The following is a 20,405-nucleotide window of genomic DNA, read 5'->3' on the forward strand; positions in this document are numbered from 1 at the left end:
GTTTTACTTCTTCCTTTCCAATTTTGATGCCTTGTATTTCTTTTTCTTGTCTAATTGCTCTGGCTAGAACCTCCAACACAATGTTGAATAATAGTGGTGATAGTGGACATCCTTGTCTTGTTCCTGATCTTAGGGGGAAAGTTTTCAATTTTTCCCCATTGAGGATGATATTAGCTGTGGGTTTTTCATATATTCCCTCTATCATTTTAAGGAAGTTCCGTTGTATTCCTATCTTTTGAAGTGTTTTCATCAGGAAAGGATGTTGAATCTTGTCAAATGCCTTCTCTGCATCAATTGAGATGATCATGTGATTTTTCTGCTTTGATTTGTTGATATGGTGTATTACATTAATTGATTTTCTTATGTTGAACCATCCTTGCATACCTGGGATGAATCCTACTTGGTCATGATGTATAATTCTTTTAATGTGTTGTTGGATATGATTTGCTATAATTTTATTGAGGATTTTTGCATCTATATTCATTAGAGAGATTGGACTGTAGTTTTCTTTTTTTGTAATATCTTTGCCTGGTTTTGGTATGAGGGTTATGTTGGCTTCATAGAATGAATTAGGTAGTTTTCCCTCCACTTTGATTTTTTTGAAGAGTTGGAGGAGAGTTGATACTAATTCTTTCTGGAATGTTTGATAGAATTCACATGTGAAGCCATCTGGTCTTGGACTTTTCTTTTTAGGAAGCTTTTGAATGACTAATTCAATTTCTTTACTTGTGATTGGTTTGTTGAGGTCATCTATTTCTTCTTGAGTCAAAGTTGGTTGTTCATGTCTTTCCAGGAACCCGTCCATTTCATCTAAATTGTTGTATTTATTAGTGTAAAGTTGTTCATAGTATCCTGTTATTACCTCCTTTATTTCTGTGAGGTCAGTAGTTATGTCTCCTCTTCCATTTCTGATCTTATTTATTTGCATCCTCTCTCTTCTTCTTTTTGTCAGTCTTGCTAAGGGCCCATCAATCTTATTGATTTTCTCATAGAACCAACTTCTGGTCTTATTGATTTTCTCTATTGTTTTCAAATTCATTTATTTCTGCTCTAATCTTTGTTATTTCTTTCCTTTTGCTTGCTTTGGGGTTAGTTTGCTGTTCTTTCTCCAGTTCTTCCAAGTGGACAGTTAATTCCTGCATTTTTGCCTTTTCTTCTTTTCTGATATAGGCATTTAGGGCAATAAATTTCCCTCTTAGCACTGCCTTTGCTGCGTCCCATAAGTTTTGATATGTTGTGTTTTCATTTTCATTCACCTCGAGGTATTTACTAATTTCTCTTGCAATTTCTTCTTTGACCCACTCATTGTTTAAGAGTGTGTTGTTGAGCCTCCACCTATTTGTGAATTTTCTGGTACTCTGCCTATTATTGATTTCCAACTTCCTTCCCTTATGATCCGAGAAAGTGTTGTGTATGATTTCAATCTTTTTAAATTTGTTAAGACTTGCTTTGTGACCCAGCATATGGTCTATCTTTGAGAATGATCCATGAGCACTTGAGAAAAAGGTGTATCCTGCTGTTGTGGGATGTGATGTCCTATAAATGTCTGTTAAGTCTAGCTCATTTATAGTAATATTCAGATTCTCTATTTCTTTATTGATCCTCTGTCTAGATGTTCTGTCCATTGATGAGAGTGGGTAATTGAAGTCTCCAACTATTATGGTAGATGTGTCTATTTCCCTTTTCAGTGTTTGCAGTGTATTCCTCACGTATTTTGGGGCATTCTGGTTCGGTGCGTAAATATTTATGATTGTTATGTCTTCTTGTTTAATTGTTCCTTTTATTAGTATATAGTGTCCTTCTTTGTCTCTTTTAACTGTTTTACATTTGAAGTCTAACTTGTTGGATATTAGTATAGCCACTCCTGCTCTTTTCTGGTTGTTATTTGCATGAAATATCTTTTCCCAACCTTTCACTTTCAACCTATGTTTATCTTTGGGTCTAAGATGTGTTTCCTGTAGACAGCGTATAGAAGGATCCTGTTTTTTAATCCATTCTGCCAGTCTATGTCTTTTGATTGGGGAATTCAGTCCGTTGACATTTAGGGTTATTACTGTTTGGATAATATTTTCCTCTACCATTTTGCCTTTTGTATTATATATATCATATCTGATTTTCCTTCTTTCTATACTCTTCTCCATACCTCTCTCTTCTGTCTTTTCGGTTCTGACTCTAGTGCTCCCTTTAGTATTTCTTGCAGAGCTGGTCTCTTGGTCACAAATTCTCTCAGTGACTTTTTGTCTGAGAATGTTTTAATTTCTCCCTCATTTTTGAAGGACAATTTTGCTGGATATAGGAGTCTTGGTTGGCAGTTTTTCTCTTTTAGTAATTTAAATATATCATCCCACTGTCTTCTAGCTTCCATGGTTTCTGCTGAGAAATCTACACATAGTCTTATTGGGTTTCCCTTGTATGTGACAGATTGTTTTTCTCTTGCTGCTTTCAAGATCCTCTCTTTCTCTTTGACCTCTGACCTTCTAACTAGTAAGTGTCTTGGAGAATGCCTGTTTGGGTCTAATCTCTTTTGGGTGCACTGCACTTCTTGGATCTGTAATTTTAGGTCTTTCATAAGAGTTGGGAAATTTTCAGTGATAATTTCTTCCATTAGTTTTTCTCCTCCTTTTCCCTTCTCTTCTCCTTCTGGGACACCCACAACACATATATTTGTGCGGTTCATATTGTCCTTGAGTTCCCTGATACCCTGTTCAAATTTTTCCATTCTTTTCCCGATAGTTTCTGTTTCTTTTTGGAATTCAGATGTTCCATCCTCCAAATCACTAATTCTATCTTCTGTCTCTTTACATCTATCATTGTAGGTATCCATTGTTTTTTCCATCTTTTCTACTTTATCCTTCACTTCCATAAGTTCTGTGATTTGTTTTTTCAGTTTTTCTATTTCTTCTTTTTGTTCAGCCCATGTCTTCTTCATGTCCTCCCTCAATTTATTGATTTCGTTTTTGAAGAGGTTTTCCATTTCTGTTTGTATATTCAGCATTAGTTTTCTCAGCTCCTGTATCTCATTTGAACTGTTGGTTTGTTCCTTTGACTGGGCCATATTTTCAATTTTCTGAACACGATCCGTTATCTTCTGCTGGCATCTGGGCATTTAGTCAGATTTCCCTGGGTGTTGGACCCAACAGGTTGAAAGATTTTTCTGTGAAATCTCTGTGTTCTGTTTTTCTTATCCTGCCCAGTAGGTGGCACTCGTGGCACACATTTGTCTGCGGATCCCACCAGTAAAGTTGCTTTGGATCCTTTAACTTTGGAAAACTCTCACCGTGGGGGAGGTTCGCCAGCAGAAGCGGCTTGGAAGAGTGCCAGCCAGCCCGGGGGTCCGAACGTGGGGAGGGTTTCCGGCCGCCGCAGCCCAGAAGAGCGCCCGTCCGAATTTCCTAGTCGGCCCGGGGCGCCAAGCGTGGTGGGAGGGCGCCAGCCGCCGCGGCTCGGGAGTGCACCGTTCCCAGCCGGACCGGGGAGTCACGTGTTTGAAAGGGACCCCCCCAGTCACTGTTCTCTGAGGCCTGGGGATTTCCGATCCAATTCTCTCAGTTGGTCTGGGGGGGGCCGCGCGTGGTGGGGGCGCCAGCCGCCATGGCTTGAGGGGACCGCCTGCCCAATTCTGCCAGCTGGCCCGGGAAGGAGGAGGGGAGGAACTCCGGCCGCTTGCCGCCCCGCCTGGGGAAGCTCACACCCCTCGGCGATCTCACTGAAGCAGGTTCTCCCAGCCAGTCAGCCGTTCCAGGATGGGGTACGCTGTCTTTTTGATCTCTGTTGTCACTCCGGGAGCTGTTCTGTATCGTTTCTACTCCCCTAGTAGCTGTTCTGGAGGAGGAAAGGTGAGGATGGCAAGGCTGTCGAGGATGGTGGCGGAGGAGCCAGTGAAGGCGGAAGAGGGCACGGTGGTGGTTGGAGAGCCGCTGGAGTAGGAGGAGAAAGGGAAGGATAAGATGGCAGATGGAGCACCGCCGGAGCAGAAGGGGAAAGAGGAGGGCAAGATGGCAGCGGGAGCGCCGGCGGAGAAAGAGGAAGAGGAGGGCTAGATGGCAGCGGGAGCGCCGGCAGAGAAGGGGGAAGAGGAGGGCTAGATGGCGGCGGGAGCGCCGCCGGTGGAGAAATAGGAAGAGGAGGGCTAGATGGCAGCGGGAGCACCGGCAGAGAAGGGGGAAGAGGAGGGCTAGATGGCAGCGGGAGCGCCGCCGGTGGAGAAATAGGAAGAGGAGGGCTAGATGGCGGCGGGAGCACCGGCAGAGAAGGGGGAAGAGGAGGGCTAGATGGCAGTGGGAGCGCTGCCAGCGGAGAAAGCTTCACACATATTTTTTTTAAAAATTAAGCTATTTTTTTATGTATCTATACATATTAGGTATAATACATAATACTATTTTATATGTATTATATATTATATATGTATTATATTCTACATACTATTCTGCCTTTTATTTTTATCCTCCTTGAATTGATTTTTGTGGGTTCAGAATAGCTTGAGTTACTGGCTTTAGGACTTTCATATAGGAGGTTTGTCTGAGTCTTTAAAAATTTATCAGGGCTGGTTTTGAGTATAAAGAACTCAGAAGATCAGGAACAGACAAGCACAATTCTTTACAGATATGCTTGGAAAACATGCTCTGGTGAGGCCCTCCTGAATCCTAAGAGATAAGAAGGAAACCTTAGGTGAGCAGTGTCAGGAAACAAAGGATATTTGAGGCTGTGGTCCTGAGAGGAGGGAGGGGTACACTGATTGTTCATGATGCGACCTGTAACCTTGGGAGCAGCTGGGAAGAGAGACGGTTGCTTCCAGACCTTGGGTCCTCAGAATCTTTAACTGTCCTGGAAGTCAGCATGGTTCAACCCATTTCCCTGTGTTCCATCTCTAACTGTCAGCACTTCTTCCCAGAAGGGTTTGGATCTGAAGGTCTGCAATCTGACATCCCAGAGAGTCTAAAGCCAGACACTAGGGGCAGTAGGTGAAACTAAAGAGAAGAGCTAGCTCCCTTCAAAGAAGTTCTGATGGTAAACGAGTGGAATAGCTTGGTCTGTGTGAAGAAGAGCTCAAACTTTGAAGTCAGAGCTGGGTACGAACATTGGTTCTTTTATTAGCCGTGTCCCTGTCTTAGCCGGTGTCCAAAGACTAATTGGAGTTGAGTTCCAATTTATAGTATTTTATTTAGGATACCAAGATTGCTGCAGCAAGGACACTGATTACTTGCAAAAGTGAAAGCAGCTTTGAGGCCTGGGAGTTTGTGGGCAGTTATATAAACAGAAAGGAAGAAGTTGGCTAGGTTCTGCTGATTGGAGCAGGGATTGGTTAGTCTTACAGGGGTGGGTTAATTTTTGATTGGGCCAGATATACTTAATTGGCTTTTTGGGCTTGAACCTCTCAGTAGGGACTTTCTGAAGAATACTTATCACATCACTGTATACTACTTTGGAGAATTTAATTTTCATGTTGGTTCTGAGAAATTCTTAGGAGTTCTTTTTGATTTTATTTATTACCAACAAGCTCCAGGAGGGCAGTGACTGGGTCTCTTGCTCAACATTATGGTATCTTGCAGTGCTTTCCATGCCATAGGGACTTAATAAATTCATTCATGTGACATGAGTGAATTAATGCTCAAGTGAAAAATTCTGACAGATACAAAGCAGAAAAAAGAAAAACCATCCCTAACTCAATCAGTTATTGTTTACATTATGCCTTTCATTCCCTTCTGTATGTAAAAGTATAATGCACACATAATTTACAAAACTGAAATCATAATATTTAATTACCTGCTTTTGTGGCGATATATTGTGAACAGCTTCCCAAATTGTACATTTTTCTAAAACATCATTTTAATGACTATAGGGCATTTTTTGTATATATGTATATCATCATTTTTTAAGAACATTTTTTATTGTGAAGGATAACATGTATACAAAAAAAGCAATAAATTTCAAATCACACTGCAACAATTAGTTATAGAACAGATTTCTGAGTTTGGTATGGGTTACAATTCCACAATTTCAGGTTGTTCCCTCTAACAGCTACAAGACGAAAAGAAATATCAAAATAATGATTCAGCAGTCATACTCATTTGTTAAGTCCTATCTTCTCTGTTATAATGCCTCCTTCTCTTTTGATCCTTCTCCCAATCTTTAGGGGTATTTAACATTTTAACATTGGAAGGGGCTGTCAATCATGGGATGGGGGATGGAACTAGTTGATGTTCTGGAGAGGCTGGCCCCTCTGGGTTTCAGGACTTATCTGGCTTAGGAATGATCTGGAAGTTGTAGGTTTCTGGAAAGTAATCTTAGTGCATGAAACTTTTGTAGAATCTCAGATAAAGTCTGAGATATTCTTTAGGATTAACAGGAATGGTATTAGTTAGGGTTTGGCAAACTGTGGTAATTAGAAATAACTAGCTGAAGCCTGTGTAAGAGTAACCTCCAGAATAGCCTCATGACTCTATTTGAACCCTCTTAACCACTGATACCTTTATTTTGTTACACTTCTTTTCCCCCTTTTGGTCAGGATGGCATTATTGATCCCACGGTGCCAGGGCCAGACTCATCCCTGGAAGTCATGTCCCATGTACCAGGGAGATTTTCACCCCCGAATGTCATGTCTCATGTACTGTGGAGAGTAGTGATTTTCTTTGCAGAGTTGGGCTTAGAGAAAGAGAGAGAGAGAGGCCACATCTGAGCAACAAAAGAAGTTTTCTGTAAGTGACACTTAAGCATAACTGTAGGTAGGCTTAAATTTCCTGCTACAGAAATAATCTTCATAAGAGCAAGCCTCAAGATCAAGGGCTTGGCCTATTGACTTGGGAGTCATTAATGTTTGAGACAGTATCAAGGGTTTCCCTGGTGGTAAAATTTAATAGTTTCATATTTTTTCTCCAGTCCTTCAAGAGACTTTGCCAATACTTTTTAATTATCTACATAACATACTCTGGGATGTCTCTGGGTATTACATTAAGATATGCAGAATTAGAAGCCCTCATTCCATTCTGGGCACCATGTGTTTGGGTTATTTAAAAAGGACTATCCAGACCATCGACTTGGATTGTGTGTTATTGAAAACTTAGGTTTTGGACAAACCTCTCTTCCATTGGTCTCATACAGTAGGTGAAGCTTTAAAATACAGACAATGTCATCTGATTTACCTTAGTCCAGACCAGATTGGATTCATTCTTATCTCTAATTGAAGTCTGATCTCTCTCTCTCTCTCTCTCTCTCTCTCTCTCTCTCTCTCTCTCTCTCTCTCTTTTCAAACAGTTGTATATGGCAATGCTGACTTTCAGAGTTGTAGAACTACAACTCTGAGTCTTAAGTGTCACACAGGTACCCAAAGTTCCAGGGAAATACCAGATTATGCATATATAGCACAACATCTCTAAATCTAGATGTAACCTTTAAACTCCCAGTTACATGAGACTGCTATAAGAGCTTACAATATAGGCCCCAATTTTCTTATGAGTATTTTCTAAAAGAAGCCATGCAATATTTTCCCCTATGTTTCTGGCTTATTTTGCATCATATAATGTCCCCAGGTTCATTCACCTCATTGCATGTTTCATGACTTTGTGCATTTCTGAAGCTGCATAATATTGCATCATATGTATATACCACTGCTCGTCTTTCTGCTTCTCAGTCAATGTATCCTTCAGCTAACTCCATGCATTGGGCATCATGGACAGTGTCCAAAGTAAACAATCCATGTCTTGCATTATCTTCTCACTTAGTTGTACAACCATCAGCACTGCCAATTTTAGACAATTTTCATTGCTCCAAAGAAAAAAATAAATGATCAACACACCCTCACTAAATAGAAAATCCAAATCTCCCTTTAACTCTTGTCCTTTCCCCTCAATTATTTACTCCTGGTATTGCTGTGGTACTGTTGATGGCTTCCTCTTAAATATAGTATTAGTTCCCTCCCTATTATAAACTCTTTGTATGAGATTTACACCTTTGAAGTAGTTCATGCAAGAGTTTATTTATATTTGTAGTGTTAGTTGATAGGATACATGACTCTATACAATCCCTTTCAAATATATTCATCTGAAATATGGCAATATTACTTATGAACCCACTAATGAACTTCCTTCACTTCTGTCCATTCCCTTACATTTAAGTTCAACCTCAATTAGCTAACCATTCCCCCATCTCTAGCTTCTGTGTATCTCTAGGTCTCCTATATTCTCCATTGTAAGCCTCTGAGTTTACCAGGATCATAGAAATCATACAATATCTATCCTTTTGTTTCTGTCTTCTTTCTCTCAGCATTATGTCCTCAAGGTTCATCCTTCTGGTCGTTTGCTTCAGGACGTCATTTTATCTTACTGCCTTTCAAATGTCTAAGAGCTGTATAGTTGCTACCATGAAAAGTCCTTGAAGCCTTCAGCAATGAGATGTCTACCTGTGTTCCCCTAAACGGGGAATTACAAATTCTTGCTTTCTAAACTGTTGTGTGCATTGTAAACATTTCTTTAAATTGTAAAATATAACATACATATAAAGCAAAGAAAAAAAAGCAATAATTTCCAAAGCACACTTCAACAAGTAATTACAGAACAGTTGCCAGAGTTTGCCATGAGCTATTATTCCACCATTTCAGATTTTTCCTTTTAGCTGCTCCAAAACACTGGAGGCTGGAAGGAATATTAATATAGTAATTCAGCAGTCATGCTTGTTTGTTATTGTACGTAGCTATGCTAACTTTCAGGGCTGCAGCTCTCCATTTCTGGGTCTTAGGTGTCACAGAGTTACTCACAGTTCCAGGGAAATGCCAGTTGATACACATGCAGCTCAATGTCTCAGAATCTAGAAATATGCTTACCACTTCAGACTATGTGTGGCTGCTGTAAGGGCTTAAAATCTGGACTCCCATTTTCTTATAAGTACTTTCTGAGATAGACCTTAGCATATTTGTTCTTTTGTTTCTGACTTATTTTTCACAGCACATTGTCCCCAAGGTTTATTCAGTTCATTGCGGGCCTCTCGATGTCCTTCCTTTTTGTAGCCGTATCATATTCTATCATATAAATGTATCGTAGTTTACCATTCTGCCTCTCAGTCCTTGCACCCTTTGGCTCCCTCCATCTATTGCACATAATGGATGATGTCCAAAATAAACCATGCCTTACAGTATCATCACTTGGTTGTATAATCAACAGTACCCTCAATTTTGGACATTTTTCACAGGTTCATAACATCAAAGAACTGGCAAACACAGAATCACCAACTATCAAATCAAAACCACCCTTTATCACTTGTCCCCCCCACACACACACACAATTTTCGTTGCCCCTGGTAGTGCTGTGGTACTGTTGATGTCTTCCTGTTAACTATTGGCTATAGCATGCATTTTTACTTTTCCACTCTATCCCTCTATTATTGACCCTTTGCCACTATTGAACCTTTGAAATAATTCCTATGATTATTTATTTATAATTGTAGATTTAATCAGTGGGATACATGGCACTATACATTCCCTTTCAATCATATTCACCTTCAGTATGGCAATCTTACTTATGAACCTGCTAATTAGTTACCGTTATCTATCCATTCCCTTGCATTGGGGTTCAACCTCTTTGGGTAGCCTTTCCTGTCTCTAGCTTATGTGTACCTCTAAGTCTGCTATATTCCATAGTGTAACCCCTGAGATTACCTTTATTAGAGTCATAATAGGGAAATCATACAGTATCTGTCCTTTTGTGTCTGACTTATTTCACTCAGCATTATGAGGCAGACACTTGGATTGGTTCTGTCTTTTGGCGATTGTGAATAGAACTACTATGAACATCAGTGTGCAAATGTCTGTTCATGTTTACTGCTTTCAGCTCTTCTGGGTATATACTGAGTGGTATTGTTGGGTCATAGGGCAGCACAATATTTAGTTTTCTAAAGAATTATCAAACTGTCTTCCACAGCAGTTGTACCATTATACATTCCCACCAGGAGTGAATAAGTGCTCTAATTTCTCCACATTCTCTCCAACATTTGTAGTTTTCTGTTTGTTAATAGCAGCCATTCTTATAGGTGTGAGGTGACATTCCACTGTAGTCTTGATTTGCATTTTCCTTATAGCTAATGAAAATGAGCAACCCTTCGTGTACTTTTTAAACCATCTGTATTTGCTCTTCAGAAAAGTGTCTGTTCATATTCTCTGCCCATTCTATAACTGGGTTGTCTGTTCTTTTGTTGTTGTGCTATATTACTTTATGTACACAGGACATAATGTAATGTATGTAATTAATGTAATGCCCAGATACATTCTTTATATGATATGTGATTTCCAGGTTTTTCCTCCCATTGAGTTGGCTGCCTCTTCATCTTTTTGACAAAGTCCTTTGAGAAACAGAGCCTCTTGATCTTAACGAATTCTCATTTATGGTTTTTTTTTCTTTCATTGCTTGAGCTTTGAATGTAAAATTTAAGAAGTCACTTCCTATTGCTAGATCTTTAAGATATTTCCCTATATTTTCTTTTAGGAGTTTTATGGTACTGTCTCTTATATTTCGGCCTCTGATCCATTTTGAATTAATTTTTGTATAGGGTATAATATAGGGGTCCTCTTTCATTCTTAAGCTATTGATATCCAGTTTTCCCATGCCCATTTATTGGCAAGGCTATTCTGTCCCAGTTCAGTGGATTTGGGGCACTTTTCAAAGATCAATTGGTTATAGTTTTTGTGGTTTATCTCCACACTCTCGATTTAATTCTATTGGTTGTTTCTTGTAAACAGTATATAGATGGATTATATTTTTTTTTTTTTTTTTTTTTTTTTAAAGACAGAGAGAAGGAAGGAAGGATAGAAGGAAGGAAGGAAGGAGGAAAGGGAAACATTTTTAAACATTTTCTTGTTTTATTGTATTCTGTTTCTCCGTTTTTGTTACATGGGGTGGGGCCGGGAATCGAACCGAGGTCCTCCGGCATAGCAGGCAAGCACTTTGCCCGCTGAGCCACCGCGGCCCGCCCCGGATTATATTTTTTAATGCATTCTGCCAATCTGTACCTTCTAACTGATGAGTTTATTCCATTAATGTTCAAACTTATTACTATAAAGGTAGTTTTTTAATCTACCATCTTATCCTTTAGTTTTTATTTGTCAGATCTATATAAATTACTGTTACCGGAATTCTTCAATTCTGTGCCCTCCTCCAGATCTCCCTCTCCTGCTTTGTTTTTCAGCTGACAAATATTTCTTGTAGGGCAATACTCTTGTTGACTAGTTCTCTCAGTCTTTGTCTTTGAAGATTTTAATTTCTCCCTCAATTTTGAAGGACAACTTGGCTGGATAAAAAATTCTTTGCTGGAACCTTTCTTGTTCAGAATCTTGAATATATCATACCACTGCTTTCATGTTTCAGTGGTGCCTATTGAGTAGTACAAACTCAGTCTTATGTGGTTTCCCACATGTGCAGTAGATTGCTTTTGTCACGCCGCTTCCAGGACTTTTTTTCACTTCAACATTTGACAGTTCGATTAGTATGTGTCTTGGAGTAGGTCTATTTGGAGAGGCCAACTTTTGGCCTCTTTGATTTTATCTTTTATAAGGGTTAGGATGTTTTCCCTGATTATATCTTCAACTAACTTTCCTAGCCCTTTACTCTTCTCTTCTCCTTCTGGGACACCAGTGATTCTTACACTTATGTGTCTCTTGTTATCTATCATTTCCCTAAGATCCAGGTACATTTTTTTCCTTCTTTCTTGCCATTTGTTCTTCTGTGCACTCTAGTTCAATTGTTCTGTTTTCTAGCTCACTTATTCTTCCTTCTGCTTCTTCAAATCTGTTATCATGTATCTTTAGTATATTTCTAATTTGGTCTACTGTATCTTTCCTGTTTGTGAGAACTACCATTTTTTCTATTTAATTGTTCCAATTCTTCTTTATACTCTTCCAGTGTCTTTCTGATACCCTTTATTTCTTTATAAATAACCTGGAGTAATTGTTCTATATTTTGTGTCCCCTCCAGAGTTTTGATTTGGTCATTTAGTTGGGTCATTTCTGCTAGTATCTTCATGTGGTTTTAGGTTATGTTCAGGGCATTTGATTATCTTAAAAAGGTTCATTTGCAAGTTGGTTTCCTTCACTCATCAAATATTTTGTATTCATTTGGTTTTGCATTGAAGGAAGGTTTCCTTTTTGTCTTTTTCTTTTTTGCATGGGCAGGCACTGGGAACTGAACCCGGTCTCTGGCATGGGGCGAGAACGCTACCACTGAGCCACTGCTGCCTGCCCTGTCGGTTTCCTTTTGCACTTGGTTTGTCAGTTATTCCCCACCAAACCAAGGCCCAGACCTCATGTAGGGGGTGCAGTTCAACCTGAGGGTCTATTAAAAGATAGGCCATGGTGCACATATACTTCAGTGATAGAACACCCACCTGCCACATGGGAGACCCATGTACTCCCCCAAAAGGGAAAGTTAAATAAAATTAAAAAATAAAAATATGAAAGCAACAATGATAACAAAAAAACACACCTCAGCAGTACTAGGCCCCAAAGTCAGAAGGAGACACTGTAAAATATATTGAGAATGAACTCAGACTGGTGCCCACACACAATAGACAGAAAATTGAGAAATATAAAATAGAATAATAATAAATATACATATATATAAAATAAGAAATAAGGAATTAGAAATCAATAAAAATATTATATATATAACATATAAAATAAATATAAAAATAAATACTACTACTACTAAAAGATATATTAAAATGTATTTTAAAAAGGAGAAAGGAAAAACAATATTAAAAAATCTAGGATGATAGGAAGTTAGCTTACCTGCATTTATGCCTTCTCCCCTGCAGGTGGCAAACCTGAACTACCTCCTCCCCTCAGGCCCAAGCCTCCCAGACTACACAGTGGCTGAAAAATGGTGTGCATGGCAGTGGGGCTTCTCCCTGCAGGGTTGCTCTGTGTGGCCCAGAAGATCTGCCACATGCTGGGATGCCTATTCCTGGCACTTAGCTGGGCAACTGCTCCTAGAGCCTGGGAGTGTGCCCTCCTTGATGGACAGCTGGGCCTGTCTCTGGGCTCCCTGCAGGAGCTTCTCACTGCAGAGCTGTGTAGGGAGGTTTCCTCAGCTAACAGCTGAGTAGGCTGGAGCCAGGACCATCAGTTTCCTCTGATCTTCACCACCCCATGTGCTGCCATTAGCCCCGGTGGGGTCATGGTTGACTGGCCCACCCTGCTGTCCCTGTTCTGATTCCCCACCTTTCCCCTCCTCAAAAAAACCCTGGAGACCCTCTTTAATTACTCATACCCTGGGGCTGCAGTCCCGGTCATTCTCTCCCTGTCCCCTATCTTGTTCTACAGAGTGAATTCAATCCACTCTGCTCCACCATCTTCCCAGAAGTCCCCTTTAAGCTTTAATTGCGTCTGAATTCCACTAGCTGCAGGATAATTGAGTGTGGGGGTCCACAGAGGGGCCTGGGGGCTGCATGGAGCAGTGTTGAGCTGGAGGTGGAAGTGGCCTGTCTCTAGTATGCTTTTAATTTGATCTACAGTGTCTTTCATCTCTATGAGATCTGTTATTTTCCTATTATTTCAGATTCTTCTTTATGTTCTTCTAGTGTCTTCTTGATACCCGTTAAGTCATTAACTGATCTACTGAATTTATTTGGAAATTTGTGTGAATATCTTTGATGAGTTTTTGTGAATTCTGTGTCACCTCTGGTGTTTTAATCTGGTCATTTGGCTGATTCATATCTGCCTGCATCTTCATCTGCTTTGGGATTTTCTGTTGGCTTCAAGGCATTTGATTATCTTGACAGGGTTATTTTGAAAGCTGATTTCCCTCAGTCATCTGAGGTTTTGTATTTGCTTGGGTTTGCATTGAAAATCTCCTTTTGCACTTGGCGTCTCAGTAATTCCCTGCAAAACCAAGGCCCAAATCTCATGTATGGGATACAACTCTACTTGAGGGTCTGTTTTAAGCTAGACAGATAGGCAGTTTGTCAGGCTGCACCTTCAGTTTCTTCCCAGCAGGTGGCCACTTGGGCCTCCTCTTGGTCTCAGGCCCAGCTCTTCCAGACTGTGGCAGCTAGGTGAGCTGGATGGAGACCAGGTGCAATTCCAGCCAGGGCTGCTGGTCCCAGAGTGTGCTGAAAGCCACTGACCCCAGGGTTGGGGGTGGGCAGTGTGCACCTCAATGGGGATTCCACTGTGGGCCCACTGGGTTTGGTGGCCCCCAGGCTTCCACTTGGAATGACTTTGGGTTGTGGGAGTGGGTATTCTAATTATCCATGTGGGGCATGGTACAGAGGTGCATGGTGGAGCACGGGGACGTGTGGTGTGGCGTGGCATGAAGCGTGGCACAAGGCTGCAGTTCATGAGGGATTGGGGTGCAGTGTGACAGGCACGTATAGACGCAAGGTGCAGGGGTACATGGTGCAGGGGTACAGCAGGGGCACCGGGATATAGTGGTGTGGGGGCATGGGTCATAGCATGGCTTGCACATCATCATTTTTATATTGAATTAATTCCTTTTTATCAAGCAGTTAGGTGGATTGTGCAATATTTTGCTAATGCAAACAGCATTCTAACAAACATCCTTGGTAGCTAAGTCCTTGGCCTAGCTTCTCCACCTAAATACCTTTTTTACAAAAAACTTTTCATTTTTGAGATCATTGTAGATTCATATGCAGTTTTAAGAAATAATACATATACTTCATATACTTCACCCCGTTTCCCCTAGTCATAATATCTGCATGCCTGTAAGACATTATCTCAACACGGAAACTGCCACTGATACAATCTCTCAATGCTGATATTAAGCCTTTGTTTGCCTTGGTCAGACACATGCTTTTGACACAGTATTGGAAGCTCTAGTTTTGCATTTTCAAGGATTTTCCTTTCTTCTTTTATCAGCCACCTCTTCCTTCCTTTCTGCTTTCTCAGCTGAGCCCTGCTCTACTGGTTAGCCTGCCAGGGGTCCAGCATCTTTGCACAGGTGCATGAGTCCTAGATCAAGCACTAATGTTCTCCAGAGCTCTTGTGTAGTAAGGTCAGAGATTATTTCTTCTGCTATGAAATTGTAGCCATCTGTTGATTCCTCCTATTCAATAGCAATTTGGATAACGCCTGGGTATCAGAGTCATCAGAGTCGGCAGGCATGATAGATACAGTGTGCTACTGATCAGATTCACTAATTAAAGCTGTAAGCCAGCCTGTAGGGTTAGAGTCCCTTTGTTCTTATTTCAGATTCTGTGAAGTCTCATTTTACATAGGAAAGTGTGTCTATGAAATGTTAATAAAATTTCACCTTATGCACAAATGAAATAATGTAAATGTTTTGAAAAATAAAATTAAATTGGTTAATTTCAAAGCTAAAATGGTAGCGTGAGTTGGCTGTGTTTATCTTTTGCTTCACGGTGGCCCCACTTCAGCCCAGTAAATTTTTTGTCAGAACAAGTGACGTTGTACAAGTGATGTTGGTTACTATTGTGCCTTTATCTTAACTTTCACTGATAGTACCATTGAGTATGTTTTTTGTAATCATAAAATAATGTCATTCAAGTGTTTTATTAACTGGTGATACTAGTGCTGGTATTAGTTCTAAAGATGTGCCTCAAAACCAAATAACTCTGAAAAGGAAGGTAGATGGGATAAAACACTATTAAGACAAGGATGTGTTATGGTACACTGCACTGTTAATTTAAGAGAGAGCACTTTATGAAATACTAGAGATAATGCTGAGAAAATAAAAGACTAAATTAAAGCAAAATATGCTACAATGGTGTAGATTTATGTGCTAGCATCCTCATATTTTATATTAGTCTGAGAAATTAATCTTGAATTGTGCAAGCTTTGATTTATGTGAGGTCTTCAACAATTTATCCTTTACATAACATGCATCCCCCATCCTGGATTTACTCTGTACTTTGCCTGTGACTCGAATGGTATATATATTTAACATAGGAGTTTGAAACTTCTTAATCCTCATAGAATGGGATTTCTTTTTTGGATTTACAATTGGTATTTTTTACAACTTATAAGTGGGATTTTTTTTTTAAAGCCAGTTGCTTGGAATTTAAGAATACATTTCTCAAAGAATCAGTCATTACTTAGGAGCTTCCATTTGTTGATTACTTACTATATATGTATCAGTGCTTGCATATTAGTTCTATTTTAATTCAGTCCTTATAGCAATTCTGGAGGCTATTATCACCTGGAATTCTAAGAGACTTCTTAGAATCTTAGAGGCTGAGTCCAAGGCCCAACATTGAAGATGGCAAAGCCAGGATTGAGATATGTGTCTGACCCCAAATCCTGTGTTTTCTCTAGGAGCCTATGAACTCCTGGAAAGTCAACAGATGGAATATGGGAGTTCACTACTCCTCGAGACTATGGGTAAAATTTTGTGGGCAGAAGATCCATGACTTACATCACACATTCAAGGCCCTGTTTACCTGTCCCTCAAATCCTTCCAAATGACCCTCAGAGTCTTACTTTACCCTAAATACATATTAGCCATTCCGGTCAGCTATGCAATGTGTTAACCAAGCATTTATATCTATGGGAAGGCATTTCACATCATGAAGCAACTCTGGAAACATGATTTCCTTCTGTCCAACCCTCCCTCTAGACAAGTTGAAAGGCAAACCTGTTGGCTGCAGGAGGAAATTATGATGCCCATGCATTGTGTTTGTTCCCTGGTTTTCTAAGACCTGTCCTCAGCATAGCTCCGTCCATCCATTCAAATGTGTAACCCTGCTTGAAGAAAAGTCCATTGGAATTCCTATCACTCCTTTTGTTCCTCCTTTGCAGCATTTTCTCACATACTATGTTACCTTAAAGTGATTATGTTCATCCCTTCCCCAACCCTTGAGATGGAAACCTTTTGAGGACAAGAACATATTTGGATTATCTTGGCATCCTCCAGAATGCCCAGGGACATTGTGATAGGGATTGTAGAAAGACTCAGGTATCAGACTCAGGACGTCTTTCTTTCAGGGCTCTGCCTTCCGAGGGGACTTCTTTGCTTTCCGCCACTGGCTCCCAGCCCTTGGTGGGATAGATGTGGTAAGGGGTGGGAGATGCAGAAAAGAAACTATGGGAGAACAGTCACTTTCACTTGTCTGTGGGAAAGAAAGACGGGATCATGGTGGCAGAAAGGGAGAGAGAGGAGCAAGGAAATGAGGGTGAGTTGCCGCAGGCCGGAGCTTTGAAAGATGAGCCAGGAGATGGGAGCTGCTCTGACAAGGGGTCTCTGGGGAGAAAGATAGTGAAGAGGGATGTGGGAAATTGTTCTGTGAGTCTTAAGGTGTGCCCTCCCCCCATCCAGCTTTCAGTATAGAATTTCGAGGCTTTGGGGACTAGGTTTCATGTTACATTTAAATGTGTAGCCAGGCTTATCCTGAGTGAAGACATGCAGACTTAATTTGATTACACATGTATTTTAAGAGCAGAGTAAATATTGAACACAATTGAACAAATCAGAAAATTTGCTAGGCTGAGTTTTGGTAAATAAGTGATTTTTTTTAAATAAAAAAATTTTAACTATAGAGCATACTATTGCTCATAAAATTTAAACAATGATGAATAAGTAAAATAGAAAGTGAAAGTTCACCTTCACATCATTTATCTCACCCTCTCCTTTTCCCATCACAAATAACCACTGCTAATAATTTGGATGTGCTTATCTAACCTCTTTTTATAGTGTTTGTATGTCTATGAACAAAGCCCTAGAGAGAGTTAGAGAAGAAAAATCTCTTCTCGAGGAATATGAAGTCTGAATAGTGACAGCCATAGAATTTCTTCATCCAGCTGGACCAGCAAGAGTAATTTCTTCTTCTGTCACACTCGACAGACCACTCGTATCTCCCTTGCAGGAAGCCATCTGCATGAGTGGGTCCAAAGTTTAGAGAATGTGAACTCGGAGCATTACATAAGGAAATCCCATAAGTTTCTGTTGTCCTTCTCCTGACCACACAGAAATTGCCTTTTCCCACTGCCATTCATTTGGATAAGCTACAGATGCTCATAGCTGTTTTTTCTTTCTTTCTTTTGTTTGACAGTGTCCTTTCAGTCAAAACGTCTTAGCAGATGCTTTTCTTTCCTAAGCTCCCCAAGGCCATGTCAAATAGAGAACCAGGAACATCTGAAATAAAAACAGCATCGGTCATGGTGTTGGTGTTGGTTGTAAATCAGTGCGTGGGCAAAGCTTGCAGAAACACTGCTGATGTCTGTCAGGGGCTGCTCACATGCTGGGATGCAGACTTCCTTAAGCCATGACACACTTCATGCATCCTTGCTAGCATTGTCCCTGAGGCCTTTACGAAAGTACACATTTGGCTTTTCTGTTCTCTTGCCTGGTGATGGTTTCAACTCACTGCTTACATCCTGGGGGTGGAGTCCTATTCTATGGGTCTTTTTGAACCTGCTGAGTTCTCCCTGGAAAGCTCTTATCCTGCTCTCCTTTTCTCCTACTCTCATCCCCCTTTTGCCCATCTTAACTCTTTCTTATCCTTCAAGTCCCAGTCTAATGCAATTTCCCCAGGTCCCCCAAACCACGTTAGACTGCTATCCCTAGACTTCATCCTTCCTGGACTCTTTGTGTTTACAGTTTCTTGCTCAATATCTCTTTTCCTTGATAGATGTCAACCCTCGCAAGAGTAAAGCCTGTGTCTGTATCCATCACTGCTGTCTGCCTAGCACGTTGCCCAGAACCTGGCACAGAAAGGGTGCTCAATAAATAGTTGCCAGCAGGATGAAGTGAGAACAGGGTTCTTTCCAACTTGCTTAAACAGAATTACCTGGAGAAGTGTTGTTGAAGTACAGAATCTTGGGCTCTTCCACTTTGGAAGTCTGATTTAGCAAGTCTGGGGTATGATCCAGATATCCGTGTTTTTAATAAGAGCTCCCTTATGATCTTATGTTCAAGATAATTTGGAAGGCCATGCTGGGAGACCCTTAGGAAGGAGTCAAGAGTGAGGAGAAAATGCATTAGCCTAGGTGTGAATTTTGCTGTTAATTTCATACATGTGCTCTGGAGTATGGAATTTCAACTTCCTCAGACTTCACATCCCCGTCTGTAAAAGTAGACATTTGGGTCAAATAATCTCTGAAGTTTTTCTAGTTCTGACAATCTGTTTCAAAAACTTCTGGCGGACTCTCCATGAACTTATGTCTTCTTCTACCCCCACCTTCTGCTTTCTGTGAGGCCAAGAAATAGATGTGTGAATGGGAGGTGTGAAAGGTAGGAAAGCAGGAGGATAGAAGGTATCTGGTAGTTTACATTATTCGCCACTGGCCTGGTGGGAGGCAGAATGATAATGCATTATATGGGGCAGTGTGGTGGACAGAACTTTAAGGTGGCTCCATGATCCTTGACTCTTGGCATTCATGTCCTTGCATAATCCCCTCTTCTTTAGTGTGGGTTGGAACTGTGACTTGCTTCTAATCAATAGAATTTAGCAAAAGTGATGGAATGCCGTTCCCGTGATTACGTTTCATCATGTAAGTCTCTGCTTAGTTAGCAGATTCACTCTAGAGTCTTCCTCTCTCTTTTGCTTTCTTTGAAGAAACAACCTGCCATGAATTCTATAGCCATGACAAATTTATTCTGCCAACGTGCTGGGGAAACTTGGAAGTGGACTTTATCTCTGGTGAAGCCACTGATGAAGATCCAGCCCTGTCTGGAACCTTAACAGAGAACCTATCTGAGCAGTGCTTTGATTTCTGACATACAGAAATTGGGAGATAATACATTTGCATTGTTTCAAGCCACTAACTCTGTGGTAGTTTTTCACAGAGCATAGAAAACTAACATAGTCAGAAATTGATGCAGCACTGTTGCATAACAAACCATACCAAAATTCAGTGGTGTATCATAACAGGTATTTATTCTTGCGCTCATGAGTCAGCGGGTGTGCTGTGGTTTGGCTAATTTAGGCTGAGCTCAGCTGAGCTTAGCTCTGGACAGAGTTCAGGTCTGCTCCACATACGTTGGCCCAAGAGCCCAGGCTGAAAGGCAACACATTCTTTTCATAGTAATTCACTAGAGCTCAAGAACTTAGCCAAAATGTATAAATACATGTAAGGCTTTTGCTGTGTCACATCTACTAACATTTCATTACCCAAAACAATGGTTTTGCTCACATGGTTAAGCTCAACATGGGAAGTCAATATTTCTGATCAAAAGTATCAAACTTGGTCTGGCCATTTAGTTCTGTTGTCTGTAACATAACAACACTCTAACTTAAACCATTCTGGAACTACGTCACTTCCTGAATGTCCTATACCATCCCAAGCCATTGCCCTGGCCATTCCCTCTGACTATAATGACCCCACCCAACCTACAATGCCCTCCACCTGGCCAACCCCTACTTAGTATTCAGATCTCAGTTTAGACTTTCTCACCTTCAAGAAGACCTCCTTGATTTGTGTTCTTTCTACATTCTCCTGTTGTGCCCTGCAC

Source organism: Tamandua tetradactyla, chromosome 5, assembly GCF_023851605.1.
Source record: "Tamandua tetradactyla isolate mTamTet1 chromosome 5, mTamTet1.pri, whole genome shotgun sequence".
In the NCBI taxonomy this organism is placed as follows: domain Eukaryota; kingdom Metazoa; phylum Chordata; class Mammalia; order Pilosa; family Myrmecophagidae; genus Tamandua; species Tamandua tetradactyla.